The sequence below is a fragment of the Stomoxys calcitrans genome, chromosome 2, assembly GCF_963082655.1.
Source record: "Stomoxys calcitrans chromosome 2, idStoCalc2.1, whole genome shotgun sequence".
NCBI lineage: Eukaryota > Metazoa > Arthropoda > Insecta > Diptera > Muscidae > Stomoxys > Stomoxys calcitrans.
In genome coordinates this window covers 77142815-77161129 of record NC_081553.1, presented here as the reverse complement: position 1 = coordinate 77161129, position 18315 = coordinate 77142815, and positions in this window count along the sequence as shown.

The following is an 18315-nucleotide window of genomic DNA, read 5'->3' as shown; positions in this document are numbered from 1 at the left end:
GGTAATAGCCCATGTCGTTGTTTTGTTTGTTGAAATCACGCTACAGTCTTTACAAATAGAGATATTGAGCTGAAAGCAGGTTAATTTCGAAGATAGGCTATATCGGACTATATCTTCATATAGCCCCCATATAGACCGAATCGCAGATTTAGGGTCTTAGGATCATAAAAGCCACATGTATTATCCGATTTTGCTGAAATTTGGCACACAGAGTTGTGTTAGACCCTTGACATCCTTTTTTCAATTTGGCCCAGATCGGTCCAGATTTGGATATGGCTGCCATATAGACCGATCCGCCGATTTAGGGTCTTAGGACCATAAAAGCCACATGTATTATCCGATTTTGCTGAAATTTTGCACACAGAGATGGGTTAGGCCCTTCGACATCCTTTTTTAATTTGGCCCAGATCGTTCCAGATTTGGATATAGATGCCATATAGACCGGTCCACCGAATTAGGGTCTTAGGCCCAAATTATTCGATTTTGCTGAAATTTGGGACAGTGTGTTGTATTAGGCCCTTTGACATTTTTCTTTGATGTGACCTAGATCGGTTCAGATTTGGATATGGCTGCCATATGGACCTATCTCTCGATTTAAAGAGTTGCGCCTATAAAAGGCGCATTTATTGTCCGATTTCGTCGAAATTTGGGACAGTGAATTGCGTTTGGCTCTTCAACAATTTTCTGCAAATTGGCTCAGATCGGTTAAGATTTGGATATAGCTGCCTTATAGACCGATCTCTCGATTTCAAATTTTGGTCCCATAAAAAGCGCATTCATAACCCGATTTTGCTGAAATTGGACACAGTGACTTATGTTAGGCTTTTCGACATCCGTGTCGTATATGGTTCTGATCGGTCCATATTTGGATATGACTACGAAAAAGACCAATATATTGACTGACTGTATTTCAGTAAAGCTACTATGGGGCCATAAATTATGCATTTTTCACCGGATTATGACGAAAGGTGGTTTACGTATATACCCGAGGTGGTGGGTATCCAAAGTTTGGCCCGACCGAACTTAACGCCCTTTTACATGTTTTATGACTTATGATAATCATGCGGTACTTCTGTATCTATAGATGTATCTTCCATATATATTTTTGAAAAAGTCAGTGTCATGTCAATTGCGATTCATGGTGCATGGCATATAAGCTTCGGTCCTGCTGGACTTAACGCGCTTTTACTTGTTCATTATAGTGTTTTCATATCTGAACTTAATAAATAAGAAATCTGTATATTTTATTGATGGACTATCGTTGTAGTCCACCATGAGTAAATATTGAAACATAAAATTGTCTGATGGTGGCCTTCATAAAATGCCAAAAATATATGCTTTCAATTCCATAATTTTAAAGCCCACAAATATCACCAAGTATCATATTTCGTTTAACGAGAGACATAAAATTAAAACTCTTTCCTCCTTCGTTATCAGTCGATAGGCCGAAATGTTAACATCGAAAAATTAGTTCACAGTTATAATCAGAGATTGATGCAAGTTGACCCTCGGAATGGTAACATTAGCATACTGCGTGTGTGGGGTACTCAAATTGTTTAAGGTGAAGTCACAATCAACTCATGAGACATGTTAATTAAAAACGATTTCATATATTTTTTATGAATTTTACAATCTCTAAATTAATATAAATTGAACGCCATTAAAACGTTTATAATTTTAGCTCATTTGTTGTAGGGCTAATAAACTTTGAAACAAATGTTGGTAACAAAATCAACAAGAAAGAGGCGTTATTGTTAAATATTCCACGAAAATAAATAAAGTGAATACTGAAAGAATAAACCCAAAAAATGTTTTTCAAGTGAATATGAATGCATTCAATTTCTATGTAAATTGATATTTGATTAGGGCATGGGCACGTTCTGTAACTCCCCTTGGTCTTTGTGAGCCACAGTTACCAGTTCCCACTGTGCTAACGATACTGTGACAACATGAGATAATGCTCATTTTGGTAATATAATATTTATACACTCTTATGACAGATCGAAGTTAAAGACAATCAAGAAGAGATATTTGAATTTTCAAGAAAATAAACAAAATCTTTTCTGTGCCCCGTCTAGGCAATGGGTATATCCCCATTCTCGAAGGGAAAAGAAAGGAAACCGACGTAAATAAATAAATTAACATCATCATACATCATTAAAGGTGACATATGCCATAGTCTGTCTGTCGGTCCGTCCAACTAGTCGCTCGTCATTCACTTGCTTCATTATGGGAATGACTTCTTCACACCACCAGGTTTGGTGTAAGTATATGATTGACTGCAAGATACATATCTTTAGCATATCCATGGCCATGGCCATGGATGTGTAATCCCCGGGTTAAATGCCAATAATTATTTTGGGCATTTTTTTTCCTCAGGTTATTTTCTGTTTTGGTTAAGGTCTTTAGCGTTTTGGTTTTCTTTGTTGGTTTCTTTTTTTTTTGTCTTCTGAGTTGATGTGTGATGAAAATCGATACCCATACACATTTAATTATTCGTTTATAATACAACATTAAGCAGAAAATCCAAGTATTGTGTTTGTGAATGATGCCAGGCAACCTCCCAGCCAAGCCTGACTGCTGATGCTGCTTCATGGTGATATGCCTATCAAGATGCCTTCACTCGATAAACAAAAGAAATGGAAATGTTTCACCCATAAGATTGATGACTAGAAATTAAGCCTACGTTGGAGAGATGGTGTGGTGTCTATATCGCTGTGTGCCTTCATCAACTGTTATATAATCCGGGGGTGGTGGATGTATAAGATATTTGACCAAAATCATTTTTAACACCACAAATGAGCATATAAGAAACTCAAATTAGTATGCACATTAAAGAATACTCATCATTGAATTATTAAATGGTTTAGATGAAAAACATTTTCTCTTATATCTGTGGCAAAAGAAAATCTCATTATCGGAAAAAGACAACCAAATTAACCATGCTAAAACAATAAATATAATTTAGGAATCAAAAATAAAATGAACAAAAGCGCGTTCCATTGGGGTGGACCTAGTCTCGCTGGTCCAACACCATAGATTGTGGAAAAATGTACACAAACTAACTAAGAATACTTACTTTACTTTAATTAGCTACGACAAAATATTTGTTCTACTAGTCGAATGTAGAATGGCGTTCCAAGCGTCTCGATCTTTTGCGACCATTTTATAATCTCTGACACCAAGTTTCGAGGTGTTTCCCACCACTTGATCTTTCCATCGGGTTTTTGGTCGTCCCGGTTTGCGTGTACCACCGTGTTTGCCTTCAGAAGACTTCTTTGCTGGAGCTTCTTCATCCATTAGGTTTTAACCTTTCACACAGTTCGCTCGAGAGTATCTTGTATGCGATGGAGAGGAGATTTATTCCTCTGTAGTTGGCACATTCCCTCTTGTCTCCTTTCTTGCGTACGGGATATAGTATGCTGATGATACAATCATCAGGTATGCGTTCTTCTAGATTTCGCAGACAAGTTGATGCATACGCCTTATCTGAGTATATGATTCACTTATTTTGAAGAAACCCTACATGAAGTCAAAACGGGACATCGGTTTATATGGGGATTATACCCAATGTATGTCAAACTTTCTTATTTTAATACCATACGGTATTGATGGTAAAGCAACACCGTCTGGTATGGGCTAAAATATATTACGATTAGTAACTTTTGGTATTAGATTTATCAAACTAATATTGCTTCTAATACCAAAATGTTATTGGGTTTAGTATTAAACAGCGATGGTTTAATAACATAATCATTATAATTTAAACCTTCCATCCCCTAAAACAAATGCCATTAAAATAGCTTTAATTTTATTTCATTACAATTTTATTAAATAATTACAAAGAAACGTAACCATTGAATGGAGCGAGTCTGTTTTCATTTTGCTCCTCAAAAAATATCATGAGTAGGCCCTAAATGGACTCCAAAAGCCCAACAGCTGTGGTGGTAGCGTCAGAACGTATCAGTCATAGCATCCGAATTCAGATATAAGGTCAGCGGGCGGTAGTAAGCGAGGGTTTGCTAAGCCCCCAAGATGACCGAGAAGGCTATTCGGGGCACGACCAAAGAGAATAAGAAGTATAGATAGAACTGACATTTCAACCACTTCTACTGAAGCTGGAAAGAGAATCAGATCTCTCGAAGACAGATCCCCACATTCAAGTAGCCTGGGAAGAACAAGCCAGCCCTCCCTCAATGGAAACTCCAGACAGTATTATATGGGTGGAGACAAAGTCGGAACAGTAACAAAGGAAGCGTGCATGCCTTCTGAGTCTTCATGGAGGACTGTGACTTCCAAAAGGACCCCACACCCATCACGAAAAAGGAAATGGTCGCCGAAAATGGTTATAAGCTGTCCTCTTACGCCAGAATTGCAATAAAGCACAACAGAGACGAGCTGTCATGTTTGCAGTCATCGATATTACCAGTGCATCCGGTATGATTCCAACAGATTATCAGTTTCAAACGAAGGATCTGGTTAACGAGGGTCCACCCAAACAAATTATGAGCTGCGACTATAGAATATTGATACTGTCAAAAAGCTCGTTGGATGTGTCCATCCTTCCTGGGATGATGGAAGATGGGCATCCCTCGGCTTGGAAAGGCGACGGTCTTCATCAAAGGATGGTGTTAAAAACTCGGGACGGAACGCATGGTGAAAGACTTATGCAAGCAAAACCAAGGTTTCGTCACGGAGAGATGGGAGGTATTCAACTGGGTGGAGATGGAGTATGGAACTCTACATGACATTGACCAAGTCTCCATGGCAAGTTTGGCTAAGACTTAAGGCACGGCGTTTCACGAGTCCAAGGCTGTCTTTTTCAAAATTAGGAAGATTGGGATAGGCAAAAATCATCATATTGAAACAACAGGCATCTCATATTGAGAAAGGCAAAGATCATAATATTGAAATATCAGGAAGTACAGTGACGGGAGAATCAATACAGCCTAAAAGACAATGGGACCACAACCGACTCCCAATAGGTATATTTTTTAAGGACCAATGACCTCCAGATAAACCTCAATCGGAGCGTGAAGGCTACACATGATTTGATGGAGAAAATCTTCACGCACATGATATTGCCTTAATTCTGGAGCAATGGACGACCCGGAACAAAGATTCTGGATTGTGTCAAGTCAACTACCAATTAGTATACACTTATAATGGAACTCGGCCGATAATCTGCATTATTTGTAATACAAATTTAAATTATATCTTTTACTCAGAATTTTCAACGTATGATATGTCAGACAGGCAAAAAGTGGACTAAACCTGGCATTACTTTATCTGCCTTTAGACTTGCCGATACCGACACCCATATCGGTGCTGCAACGACTTGTGAGGAAGACCAAACAGAAAGAAATGAGATTCTAATTGGGTTTGATACGATCTCTCACAATAGTTCGTGGCGTATTTCCAACATTAATAAGGGGCCAAGATCTGCCAGAATTCGATTCGACTTTCGAAGGTAGTTGTCCTTGTCGAGAAGGGAAATCGGCGATTGAAAACCCGTGGATGACCGGAGAGATTCGCAACATTGGGAACATTGGTCTGCTTATTAAAGAGTACGTCGTCTTGGAAGCTCTTCTTGAAGCAGGTCTATAGCGTTAATGACGCCTCCAAGATGAAAAAGTGTATTTCAAAAACCCATGTTCATACTGAAACGATAGTAGACGATTGACAGCAGAGACAATGGAGGACATGTTGAGGCTTTTGATGAAAACGCTTTTTACACAGGATACGACGGGGATGACGAAGCCACCGGAACCTTGGAATAATGATCGAAGTTAATCGAAGAATAATCATTACAGAATTTATTGAAAATGAAGCCAGGGACTGAGATCTGTTTTAGACTGCCTGACCATAATACGTTCCTGTAGGCATAGATCCGGGCGATCACGGAATGCGTGAGGTGATGTGGTACTAACACGAGAACGTCGAGTGTGAACATCTTTGCGGACAATAAAATGACCATAAGGGCAATAACAACAGGTATGATAAGGTCCTACCAAATATGGTCGGAACTTGCTGGATTCAAAGGGATTCAATCTAGTTTATTTTTGATAAGTCACTATGTTGTCTTGTGATTATTTTGTGGTATGAAATATCTGCGTCCACCATACCACTTTACTAGATTTTTGAAACATTCATTGAAAACCATGTCGGTGCTCAGATGAGAAGTTTATGTAACATTGTGCTAGCCAAATTGAGAGATAGATTTATATGTGAACTACATCAGGTTAAGGACTGATTCAGACCATACTTGGCCCAGATACTGGAAGTCATACGTAAGTCGTTGTGTAAAATTTCAGCCTAATTGGTAGAGAATTGCGCCCTCTAGGCACTAAATAAGTACAATTGGGAGATCGGTTTATATGTGAGCTATTTCAGATTATGGACCGATTCACACCACAATTGGCACATATATCGGAGGTCGTAGAAAAATTGTGCAAAATTATAGGCAAATCAGGTAAAAGTTGCGCGCTTTAGGGGCTAAGAAGTCAAATAGATGCATCGGATTATATGGGGCCTGTATCTAAATCTGAACCGATATTGTCCATTTTCAATCTCCATGGCGTACATCAATTAGAAGTATCTTTGCAAAATTTCACGAGGCTAGCTTTATTTGTTCGACGTCTATCGTGGTATCGGCCGACAGACGGAAGGACATGGCTAGATCGACTTAGAATATCGAGACGATCAATAATATATACACTTTATTGGATCTCAGAGAAGGCCACCATAACCCAGAGGTTAGCGTGTCCGCCTAAGACGCTGAACGCCTGTGTTCGAATTCTAGTGTGAAGGTCAGACAAAAATTACAACGGTTATCCCCTCCTAATGTCAGCAATATTTGGGAATAACTATGCCATTTGAAAAAATGGTAAGGCAGCCATGTTAAAAATCTCCCCAAAGAGGTGTCGCGCTGCGGCACCCCGTTTGGAGTCGGCAAATAAAAAGGAGCCCCCTTATCAATGAGCTTAAACTTGAATCAGACATCACTTATTGCTATGTGAGAAGTAGCTCGTCAAAAAAAAACAATAACCCTAAACGCCAGAGGCCCTAATTCGACCATTTCGCCCTTAGTGAATCGGCTAGGAGGACGCATAGCCGATAATGGGATCCTAAGTTTACTCGGTTTTACTCAAATGAAAGTAGAAATGACAGTGCCAACAATAGATAAATAAATATTCTTCCCGTCTCATACAAAATACTATCGAGCTTACTGTGTGAAAGCGGGAACTTCAGAAACAAATTTTTAGCTGGGGTTATCCCCTCCTAATGATGGTGACATTTGTGAGATACTATGTGAGGAACTATGCTATTTGTGAAAAGTTTGTCCCTGTTCCTTAATGGAAATTTGCATTTACATTGTTGAACTGAAGTATATCCATCTTGGTGTTATTCCTATTAATTATATGACCCATTTACTAAAGTTCAGTCTTCCATATTATGCCAGCAAACTTCATATGTAACCATATTGCAGGGAAAAATATGAAACATCTTAGTCTTGTGCCACTGTGCCATTAGAGAACAACTCCTCTTGTTAAAATTAAATAATCGGTTTATTGCCAAACCCTTCATTTCTCTAATTGCCATTGGAACCCAACCCAGAATGCGGCACTAATATGTAATGTAACATCTCCCTTAAGTCCTTATTCTTTCATTACATTAAAAAAAAAAAACATACAAAAAATTAAAACTCTTTAAACACATTCTAGTTATCTTCTTCCATTACTGTCAACAAATCGGAAGACAGATAAGAATCATAAAAAAATCACTCAACTCTTTCGTCAATGCCGCCTAGGAACTTCAATCGGTTATAAGTTCAAATACAAATATTTACTGTTTGTGTTTTTTTTTTTATCGACTTTCTGCCAAGGTACAAAGTGAAAAAGTTAATCCCGAAATGCACTTATTTCTCTGTTTACATATTCAATAAATAATATTTGTACAGTTGTAGTGTATTGCGAGTCTTTGTGGATTTGGATTTGCATTTCCATATTGCAAAGGCATTTTACGTTTTACATTTTCTGTGCAGACAAATACGAATACGAATGCAAATGAATATGAATATGCATTCAGGCATGAGGAGCAACAACCAAAGATACTAAACCAAAGGGTGTTGGTTTTGAGAGATTAAGGTGTAAGAAGATGAGAATCTTTTGCTAAAAGAACACAAAAAGATTAAATTCGGCAATTTTCTAAAAAAATTTGTTTTTTATAAAGAGTGATTTGTTAAGAGCTTGATAACTTTTTTTTTAAAAAAAACGCATAAAATTTGCAAAATCTCATCGGTTCTTTATTTGAAACGTTAGATTGGTCCATGACATTTACTTTTTGAAGATAATTTCATTTAAATGTTGACCGCGGCTGCGTCTTAGGTGGTCCATTCGGAAAGTCCAATTTTGGGCAACTTTTTCGAGCATTTCGGCCGGAATAGCCCGAATTTCTTCGGAAATGTTGTCTTCCAAAGCTGGAATAGTTGCTGGCTTATTTCTGTAGACTTTAGACTTGACGTAGCCCCACAAAAAATAGTCTAAAGGCGTCAAATCGCATGATCTTGGTGACCAACTTACCGGTCCATTTCTTGAGATGAATTGTTCTCCGAAGTTTTCCCTCAAAATGGCCATAGAATCGCGAGCTGTGTGGCATGTAGCGCCATCTTGTTGAAACCACATGTCAACCAAGTTCAGTTCTTCCATTTTTGGCAACAAAAAGTTTGTTAGCATCGAACGATAGCGATCGCCATTCACCGTAACGTTGCGTCCAACAGCATCTTTGAAAAAATACGGTCCAATGATTCCACCAGCGTACAAACCATACCAAACAGTGCATTTTTCGGGATGCATGGGCAGTTCTTGAACGGCTTCTGGTTGCTCTTCACTCCAAATGCGGCAATTTTGCTTATTTACGTAGCCATTCAACCAGAAATGAGCCTCATCGCTGAACAAAATTTGTCGATAAAAAAGCGGATTTTCTGCCAACTTTTCTAGGGCCCATTCACTGAAAATTCGACGTTGTGGCAGATCGTTCGGCTTCAGTTCTTGCACGAGCTGTATTTTATACGGTTTTACACCAAGATCTTTGCGTAAAATCTTCCATGTGGTCGAATAACACAAACCCAATTGCTGCGAACGGCGACGAATCGACATTTCACGGTCTTCAGCAACACTCTCAGAAACAGACGCAATATTCTCTTCTGTACGCACTGTACGCATTCGTGTGGTTGGTTTAATGTCCAATAAAGTAAACTGAGTGCGAAACTTGGTCACAATCGCATTAATTGTTTGCTCACTTGGTCGATTATGTAGACCATAAATCGGACGTAAAGCGCGAAACACATTTCGAACCGAACACTGATTTTGGTAATAAAATTCAATGATTTGCAAGCGTTGCTCGTTAGTAAGTCTATTCATGATGAAATGTCAAAGCATACTGAGCATCTTTCTCTTTGACACCATGTCTGAAATCCCACGTGATCTGTCAAATACTAATGCATGAAAATCCTAACCTCAAAAAAATCACCCTTTATGACATTTGAACTTTCAAATACATTTAAGACATTTATTTAGCGAAGAAGATAATTGCAGTACGGAACTCTATTTTTATATCGCTATCCGCCTTTCGGCAAATACGATGGAGTCAACAAAAAGCTGACTGAATAACATCAATACAGCTGGATCTGATGGATTGCCGGCGAAGGTGTTTATGGTAGATTTCGACTATTGTTAATGAGAAGTATAAAGGTCACAATGGTCACCGTTCCCGCTAATGGCATTGAGCGCCAGGTTTTGAATTCTAACAAAAACATCAGGATAAAAATTTATATCGGGGGCGACATTTATGAGTTTTTAAGTCAATATAAATCTTCTCTACGAAGTGGAAGACCTTTGTAATACGCCTATAAAAAAAGCAGTATTATTATCATTGAACTCAAAATTTGAATCCCACTGCACTCATTCAAGTGCAAAAGTCTTTTCCCATTTCTTCACGGGACTTTTATAACGTTTTATTAATTAAAATTTCTATCACTCTAAAATCAAAACACCTGCTATAACCTGCAACAGGTAGGTGGTCGCAAGGAATAACATGGGTGGGACCAGAATGAACAACAACATCATATTCAAATCCTGAACACTTAAAGGTGTTGGGTTAGCAAAAAGACTACTACCACTGCTCTACCATTTATATGCTCTCCTCGCCTCTGCTGCAATTGCTACTCTTTCTCATATTCGGTGTCATAAGTTATGTCAAATACAAATATCAACAGAAATAAAGCCAAAGCAGACTTAAACCAAAAACACAAAATCAATAATTGAGTATTCAAACTTAGAGCTCTACAGAGAGAATGGTAGGCAGATGTGTACTCAACATAATACGAAAAGTAAGTAAAACATCAGAAACCTTAACCATATGTACGTGCTTTATATCATTCAATGGATACACTGAAAATAATGTGTGATGTAAATAAATCGGATAAGAGAACAAGTAACAACGTATTAAGTTCGGGCGTTACAAATTTTGGATACCCACCACCAAGCATATAAAGTTATTATCTTATTTTATTGCCACCGTAGCTCAGAGGTTAGCATGTCCGCCTATGATGCTAAACGCCAGGGTTCGAATCCTGGCAGGAATATCAAAAAAAATTTTCAGAGGTGGTTATCCCCTTCTAATGCTGGCGAAATTTTTGAGGTACCATATAAAAACTTTTCCCCAAAAAGGTGTCGCTCTGCGGCTTGCCGTACATACTCGGCTATAAAATGGAGTTTCCTTATCATTGACGTTAAAATTGAATCGGACAGAACTCATTGATTTGTGAGAAGTTTGCCCCAGTTCCATAATGGAATGTTCATGGGCAAATATGCATTTTATTACAATTCTACCAAATCCATAAAAACATCTAAATATGACTCGATCTGCATCATATTTGCTTCAGGTACCGAGAAGATTTATACAAGTCACAGATTGAAATTTCCGAGCAATCGATTAAAAATGATGCAAAATCTGCAAATCGGTATATAACTAAATGTCGCTCACATACGAGGGTTGCCTTTTATATTTCGGGATTGTGTTGCAATCTGCCAACTGAAAGCTTTATCGTAAAGCTTGACATTTTTGAGTTTATACATATTCAGAACGTTTTAACATGCGAGCGCTATTTGTGCTGTTTACATTAACTTAAAAGATTCATCTCGCCCAGAAAATGGAATTAAATTTTGAACATTTTCGTGCGATTATTTTTTACAACTTTCGACCAACAACAGTGCATCGATGAACTTATTTCAATTTTTGGCAATGAAGCTCCTTCAAGGACCAGTGTGTGGGACCAGCAACAGCTTCGAAACACATCTATGACATCGTGCCAAGTGATGAATTGTGAATTGACGCGTATGAGCCCGAAGGTAAACAGAATTCTACTGTATAGGTGTTTCAATATGAGCCAAATCCAATGAAAATTGCTCTTTTTTCGGAAAAAATTTATATGTCGCAATCGTACCACTAGAAAAACGCAAAACAGTCAATTCTGAGTTGTACACAACCATTTTTTTTTGCCAGTTACCTTCCTAGAAATCAGGAAAACCAACCGTCGAAGACGGATCACCACGACAATGCGGGCTCTTGCACATCGGCTTAAATATTGCAGAAAAATGTCAAGGGGCTTAACTTAACTCACTGTTCCAAATTTGGGCGACATCGGAAATAAATGCGCATTTTATGCGCCCAAAACCTTAAATCGAGAGATCGGTCTATGTATCAGTTATGTTCAAATCAGGACCGATCTAAGCCAACTTGTAGATATATGTCGAGGGGCTTATCTTAACTCACTGTTATCTTAACTCACTTAACTCACTGGACCCAAAACCTTTAACCTATATGACAGCTATATTCAAATCTGGACCGATCTGGGCCAAATTGAAGAAGTATGTCGAAGTGCTTAACGCAACTCACTGTCCCAAATTTCGGCGACATCGGACAATAAATGCGCCTTTTATGGGTCCAAAATCTTAAATCGATCGATCAGTCTACATGGCAACTATATTCAAATCAGGACCGATCTAAGCCAAATTGTTGAAATATGTCGAGGGGCTTAACTTAACTCACTGTTCCAAATTTTGGCGACATCGGACAATAAATGCGCTTTTTATGGGCCGAAAACCTTAAACCTATATGGCATCTATATCCAAATCTGGACCGACCTTTGCAAAATAGAAAAGGGCCTAATTGAAGAAGGATGTCGAAGGTCCCAACACAATTTACTGTCCCAAATTTTGGCAAAATCGGACAATAAATGCCCCTTTTATGGGCCTATGACCCTAAATCGGCATATCGGTCTATATGGCAGCTATATCCAAATCTGTACCGATCTGATTCAAATTGAAGAAGAATGTCGAAGGGCCTAACACAATTCACTGTCCCAAATTTCGGCGACATCGGACAATAAATGCGCCTTTCAGGGGCCCAAAACTTTAAATCGAGAGATCGGTCTATATGGCAGCTATATCCAATTTTTGATCGATCTAAGCCAAATTGCAGAAATATGTCGAGGGACTTCACCTAACTCTCTGTCCCAAATATCGGCGACATCGGACAATGAATGCGCCTTTTGTGGGCCCAAAACCTTAAATCGAGAGATCGGTCTATATCGCAGCTATATGCAAATTTGGGCCGATCTGGGCCAAATTGAAGAAGGATGTCGAAGGGCCTAATACAATTCACTGTCCCAAATTACGGCGACATCGGACAATAAATGCGCCACTTATGGGGCCAAAACCTTAAATCAGCGGATCGGTCTATATAGCCGCTATATCCAAATCTGGACCGTTCTACGCCAAATTGAAGAAAGATGTCGAGCGGCTTAACACAACTCACTGTCTCAAATTTCAGCAAAAGCGGATAATAAATGTGTCTTTTATTGGCCTAAGACCTTAAATCGGCGGATCGGTCTATATGGGGGCTGTATCAAGATATAGTCCGATACAGCCCATCTTCGAATTTAACCTTCTTATGGATAAAAAAAAGAATCTGTTCAAAGGTTCAGCTCAATATCTATATTTTTAAAGATTGTAGCCTGATTGCAACAGACAGACGGACGGACGTGTCTAGATCGTCTTAGATTTTTACGCTGATCGTGAATATATATACCTTATAGGGTCGGAATATATATATATATATATATTTCGATGTGTTGCAAACGAAATGACTAAATGAATATACCCCAATCCTTGGGTGGTGGGTATAAAAATTAATTAAAAATAATAAATGAAGGCCTATCAGAATAGAATAGGACAGCAAAAACAGGTCTTTGTTGGGAGAGTACACTTTTTACCCTCAAATTGGAATAGACACGGGAGGACCTGCGGATCTTTAAAAATGTGGTACCATTTGGTATTCACTCTTGAGGCCAAGTTACTCCATAAACTCCCCCTAAACCAAATGCAAATGCGGCTCAAATAAAAGGAATTTAATAGTAGGGCACAATGCTGATATTTTTTTAGGGCTAAGTGCGTGGGTGACCGCCCCACCCTATTTACACCTCAAACTGGACATATCTGATATCCGTTTTATGGCCAAGGGTTTCGGCGACGACTCATCTCATAAACTCTCCTGAACCACACATATACCGTGTATAGCAATATGTAGCTCAAATGTGATTTTTGGAGTAGAGTATGAATCTGATATCCACTTTCGGGAAAACCACCAAAACCAAGAAAATGAAGAAGATCTAACATCCAAAATTAGTGGGCGCACCCTCCCATTACCCTATTTTCAAGGGCGCTAGATCTCGGAGAAGGATGGGGCGATTTACACAAAATTTAGTACATTTATAATAACTCATTGCTACACTTATTTAAGGTGGCATGTCTAGGGCGGCGGACCCACTTCCAATGCCCGCCAAATGGAAATTTAAACCAATAAACCAGTATGGGTTTCAAATGAAAGGTATTTGAGACTAGAGCACAAGTCTGATACATGGGGTACCACCTCACGCCCAAAAACACCCCCATACCGGACATATTTACCGACCATAGCAATATAAGGCTCAACGGAAGGAAATTTGGGAGTAGAGCTCCAATATGATATCCACATTGGTGCGAAATATCTGAATGGGCATACCAGCACCCCCAAACATGAATTTTTATGCCCTACACCACTACTGTGGTACAGGGTATTATAACTTAGTGAATTAGTTTGTAACACCCAAAAGGATGATAGATCCATTGATAAGTATACCGATCGACTCAGAATCACTTTCTGATTCGATTTAGCTATGTCCGTCTGTCTGTCTGTCCGTCCGTCTGTCTGTCCGTCTGTTAATGTTAATTTGTGTGCAAAGTACAGGTCGCAGCTTTCATCCGAACGTCTTAAAATTTGGTACAGGCGTGTTTTTCGGCTTAGATACGAAGCCTATTGAAATTGGAAAAAATCGGTTCAGATCTGGATATAGCTCCTATATACGTTCGTCCGATTTTCTGTAATATGGGAATAAAATGGTCATTTGTTAACCGATTCTCTCGAAATTTGGCAGGACTCTCAACTCTTATGACTCTCAACATTACTGGAGAATTTCATGGAAATCGGTTCAGATATATCTAAATCATATATATATATATATATATATATATATATATCGCCCCATTTCCATTCCTAGAGCCACTGGAAGTACATTTATTGGCCAATCTTGCCAAAATACTGCACAACGCTTTCCTCGACGACTACCACATTATAAATAGAGTGTGGTTAAAATCGGTTCAGATTTAGATATAGCTCCCATATATATGTTCGTCCGATTTACAGTAATAATGCAATAAAATGGTCATTTATAAACCGATTTTCGAAATTTGGTAGGAGGGATTTTCTCCTGACTCTCAATATTACTGGCAAATTTCATGGAAATCGGTTAAGATTTAGATATAGCTCTCATATATATATATCGCTGGATTTTAACTTCTGGAGTCACAGCAAGCGCATTTAGTGACCCATCTTGCCAAAATTTTGCAAAACGCCTTCCTCGATGTATCTGAGGAGTTTGCGTGAAATCGGTTCAGGTTTAGGTATAGCTCTCATAGATATGTTCGTCCGATTTTGGGAAATATTGCAAAAAAGTGCTTATTTGTTAACCGATTCTGTCGAAATTTTGCAGGAAGGATTTTGTTATGACTCTCAATATAACTGGTGAATTTTATAGAAATCGGCCCAGATTTAGATATAGCTGTCATATATAGCTGTCATATATGTATATGGCCAGATTTTCACCCCAAGAGTCACTGCAAGCGTATTGTTTGACCACTCTTGCCAAAATTTTGCACCACGCTTTCCTCGACGACTACTACATTATCTGAGAAGTTTTTCTCGAAATCGGTTTAGAAGTAGATATATCTCCATATATATGTTCGTCAAATTTTTGGGTAATTTGACATAATGTTGTCATCTGTCAACCGTAGTTTTTACAGTTTGAACATATTTGCTCGTCGAGGTCCATCAATAATGGTTCAGAATTGCCTATAGGTCCCACATTGTATTTATAGGGTAGGTGTAGGGTATTATACAGTCGGCACCGCCCGACTTTTGTCCTTCCTTACTGGTTTCCTGACTGTGCCAGTATAGGACTCTGATAAAATAAGAGAGTGAAAGAAGACGCAGCAGAGCCGAGATGATGGCACATTAAAAACAGGATTTTTTTTAAATTTCAATATTTTATGTTTTTTTATGCGTTTATACAGATCTTGTAAAACATGTTTCCCTAATTTGAAGAAATACACCCTAGTGTTAATTCCTTCGCACCAAATAAGCATGTGTGGATTTACTAGATTCGACTAATCGATTTTAGTTCATTATCATCAGTATGCATTTATATGCAAGAAAAGCATCGTTTAGTATGAAGGAGCTAAGCATTATGACTTAGCAATTAAGCCAAACAACATTTGATTGTTAAACTTAAATTGTTTGCATTGAATAAATAACATAAATTCTCCCCCAACAAAACAAAAATTAAGTAATTAAAACGAATAACAACAACTGTGTCACACACAAATCTCTATGCACGAATGCACTCTGCAGTCATCTGTTGGCCAAAAAGCCTAGGGTGGAGGAAAAAATTGGCCTAGTTTAAACGGAACCGACATGGAAATTCACTTTAGAAATTTATTATTATGACCATAACTAATATTGTCAATAGCATTTTGTAAATGCATAATTTGTTTGCTCGACAAAAGGCAAACAGAAGATGGTAGTCGTCGTAGTCTTTTCTTCTGTAAATTTGCATATTCAAAGAGCAGACAAATAATTTAAATGGTCGACAACAAAGACGACGACGATGATGATGATGGTGGTCCATTGGGTCACTATTACAAGCAGTCTTATTGGCCGACCGAATATGCATGGCCCCGGGCAATTTAACCCGCACTTTGGCTACATTTGTACATCTGCATAATGATTGCTTCATTATTGTACATTGAATTTGTTAGAAGACTAAAAACTAGTTTTTGGTTTTCTGTACATGAAGGTTGTCGTTATCTTTTGGTTATAAATGACTACCGCTTTTATAGGGAAAATAATCATAGTTGTTTTGTTGTTACGTTTGTAACATTTGGGAAAACTATACGTAAACCCAGAGCTATACTCGATAAACTCTTTATGAGTTCAAAGGGACACATTAGAACTACAAAGCCAAAATGCAAATTTTGCAAACTTCTCACATATCAATGAGTGCAGTCCGATTCAAGTTTGAAGCTAAAAACTAAATAAACGACACATCTTTAGAGAGAAGTTTTACTTACTTTACTTTAATTGGCTATAACAGAATATTTGTTCCACTAGCCGAACGCAGAATAGCGTTCCAAGCACCTCGATCTTCTGCGCTCATTCTAAAATCTCTGACACCAGGTTTCAAGGTGTCTCCCACCACTTGATCTTTCCATCGGGCTTTTGGTCTTCCCGGTTTGCGTGTACCACCGTGTTTGGCTTCAAAAGACTTCTTCGCTGGAGCTTCTTCATCCATTCTGACAACATGACCTAGACAACACAGCCGTTGTATTTTGATGCAGCTCATACAGCTCGTGGTTCATACGTCGCCTATATTCTCGAAGAATCTTTCTCTCAAATACTCCAAGCATCTGCTTTCACAAGTACCCATGCTTCAGAACCATATAACAGCACGGTAGTATCAGTGTCTGGTATAGTGTAATCTTCGTCTGTCGAGAGGTGACCTTGTTTCTAAACTGCTTACTTACTCTGTTTGCCAATATTTTTCTTCGCTTAATCTCAAAACTGGTGTAATGGCGGTGCCGAGGTAGATAAAGTTACTGGCTGTCTCAAAGTTGTGCGGCTTTGTAGTCAACAAAGAGATGGTAGATGTTATTTTGTTCTTCTCGGGTCTTTTCCAGGATTTGGTGCAGTGTGAATATCTGGTCTAGGGTGGAGTTACCAGGTCTAAAGCCGCATTGATAGAGCCCAATTGTCTCATTGACTTTAGGTTTTAATCTTTCTCACAGTACGCTCGAGAGTTTCTTGTATGCGATGGAGAGGAGACTTATTCCTCTGTAAGTTAGCACATTCCGTCTTGTCTCCTTTCTTGTGTACGGGACATTGTATGCTGAGGTTGCAACCATCGGGTATGCATTCTTCTAGCCAGATTGCTCAGATAAGCTGATGCATACGCCTTATCAGCATGTCGCCTCCGGTCTTAAATAGTTCAGCGGGTAACCCGTCGGCTCCTGCTGCCTTGTTGTTCTTTAGTCTAGCCACTGCAACTTGGACCTCATTCTGACAAGGAGGTAAACATTCTATACCATCATCAGGGATTTGTTCTGCGGTATCCTCTTCGCCGCCTACGTCGGACACTAGCAGTTGGATAAAAAGTTCTTTCCATATCCTCAGCATGTTATCTGTGTCAGTTACCAGATTTCCTTCTTTGTCTCTGCAGAAGGATGTGCCTGCACCAAAGCCATCGGTTTGATGTTTAATTCTTTGGTAGAATTTCCGGACTTCATTCTGACTTCTGTATATCTCAATTCTCTCACACTCACGTCTTTCCATTTCCTTTTTCTCTCTGCGGAATAGACGTTTCTCCTCTCTCCTTTTCTCCCGATACCTCTCCTTCATCTGACGCGTTGCTACAGATTGCAGGGTTGCTCTATATGCCGCATTCTTGGCTTCAGTAGCATCTCGGCACTCTTGGTCGTACCATGGGTTTCTTGGAGGAGACTTCTGGTACCCAAGAATGGATTTCGCGGCATTTTTCATGGTGTGGGCAATAGTTTGCCACTGCGCCAATATATCATCGGAACAAGGAGTGCTTTCATCATG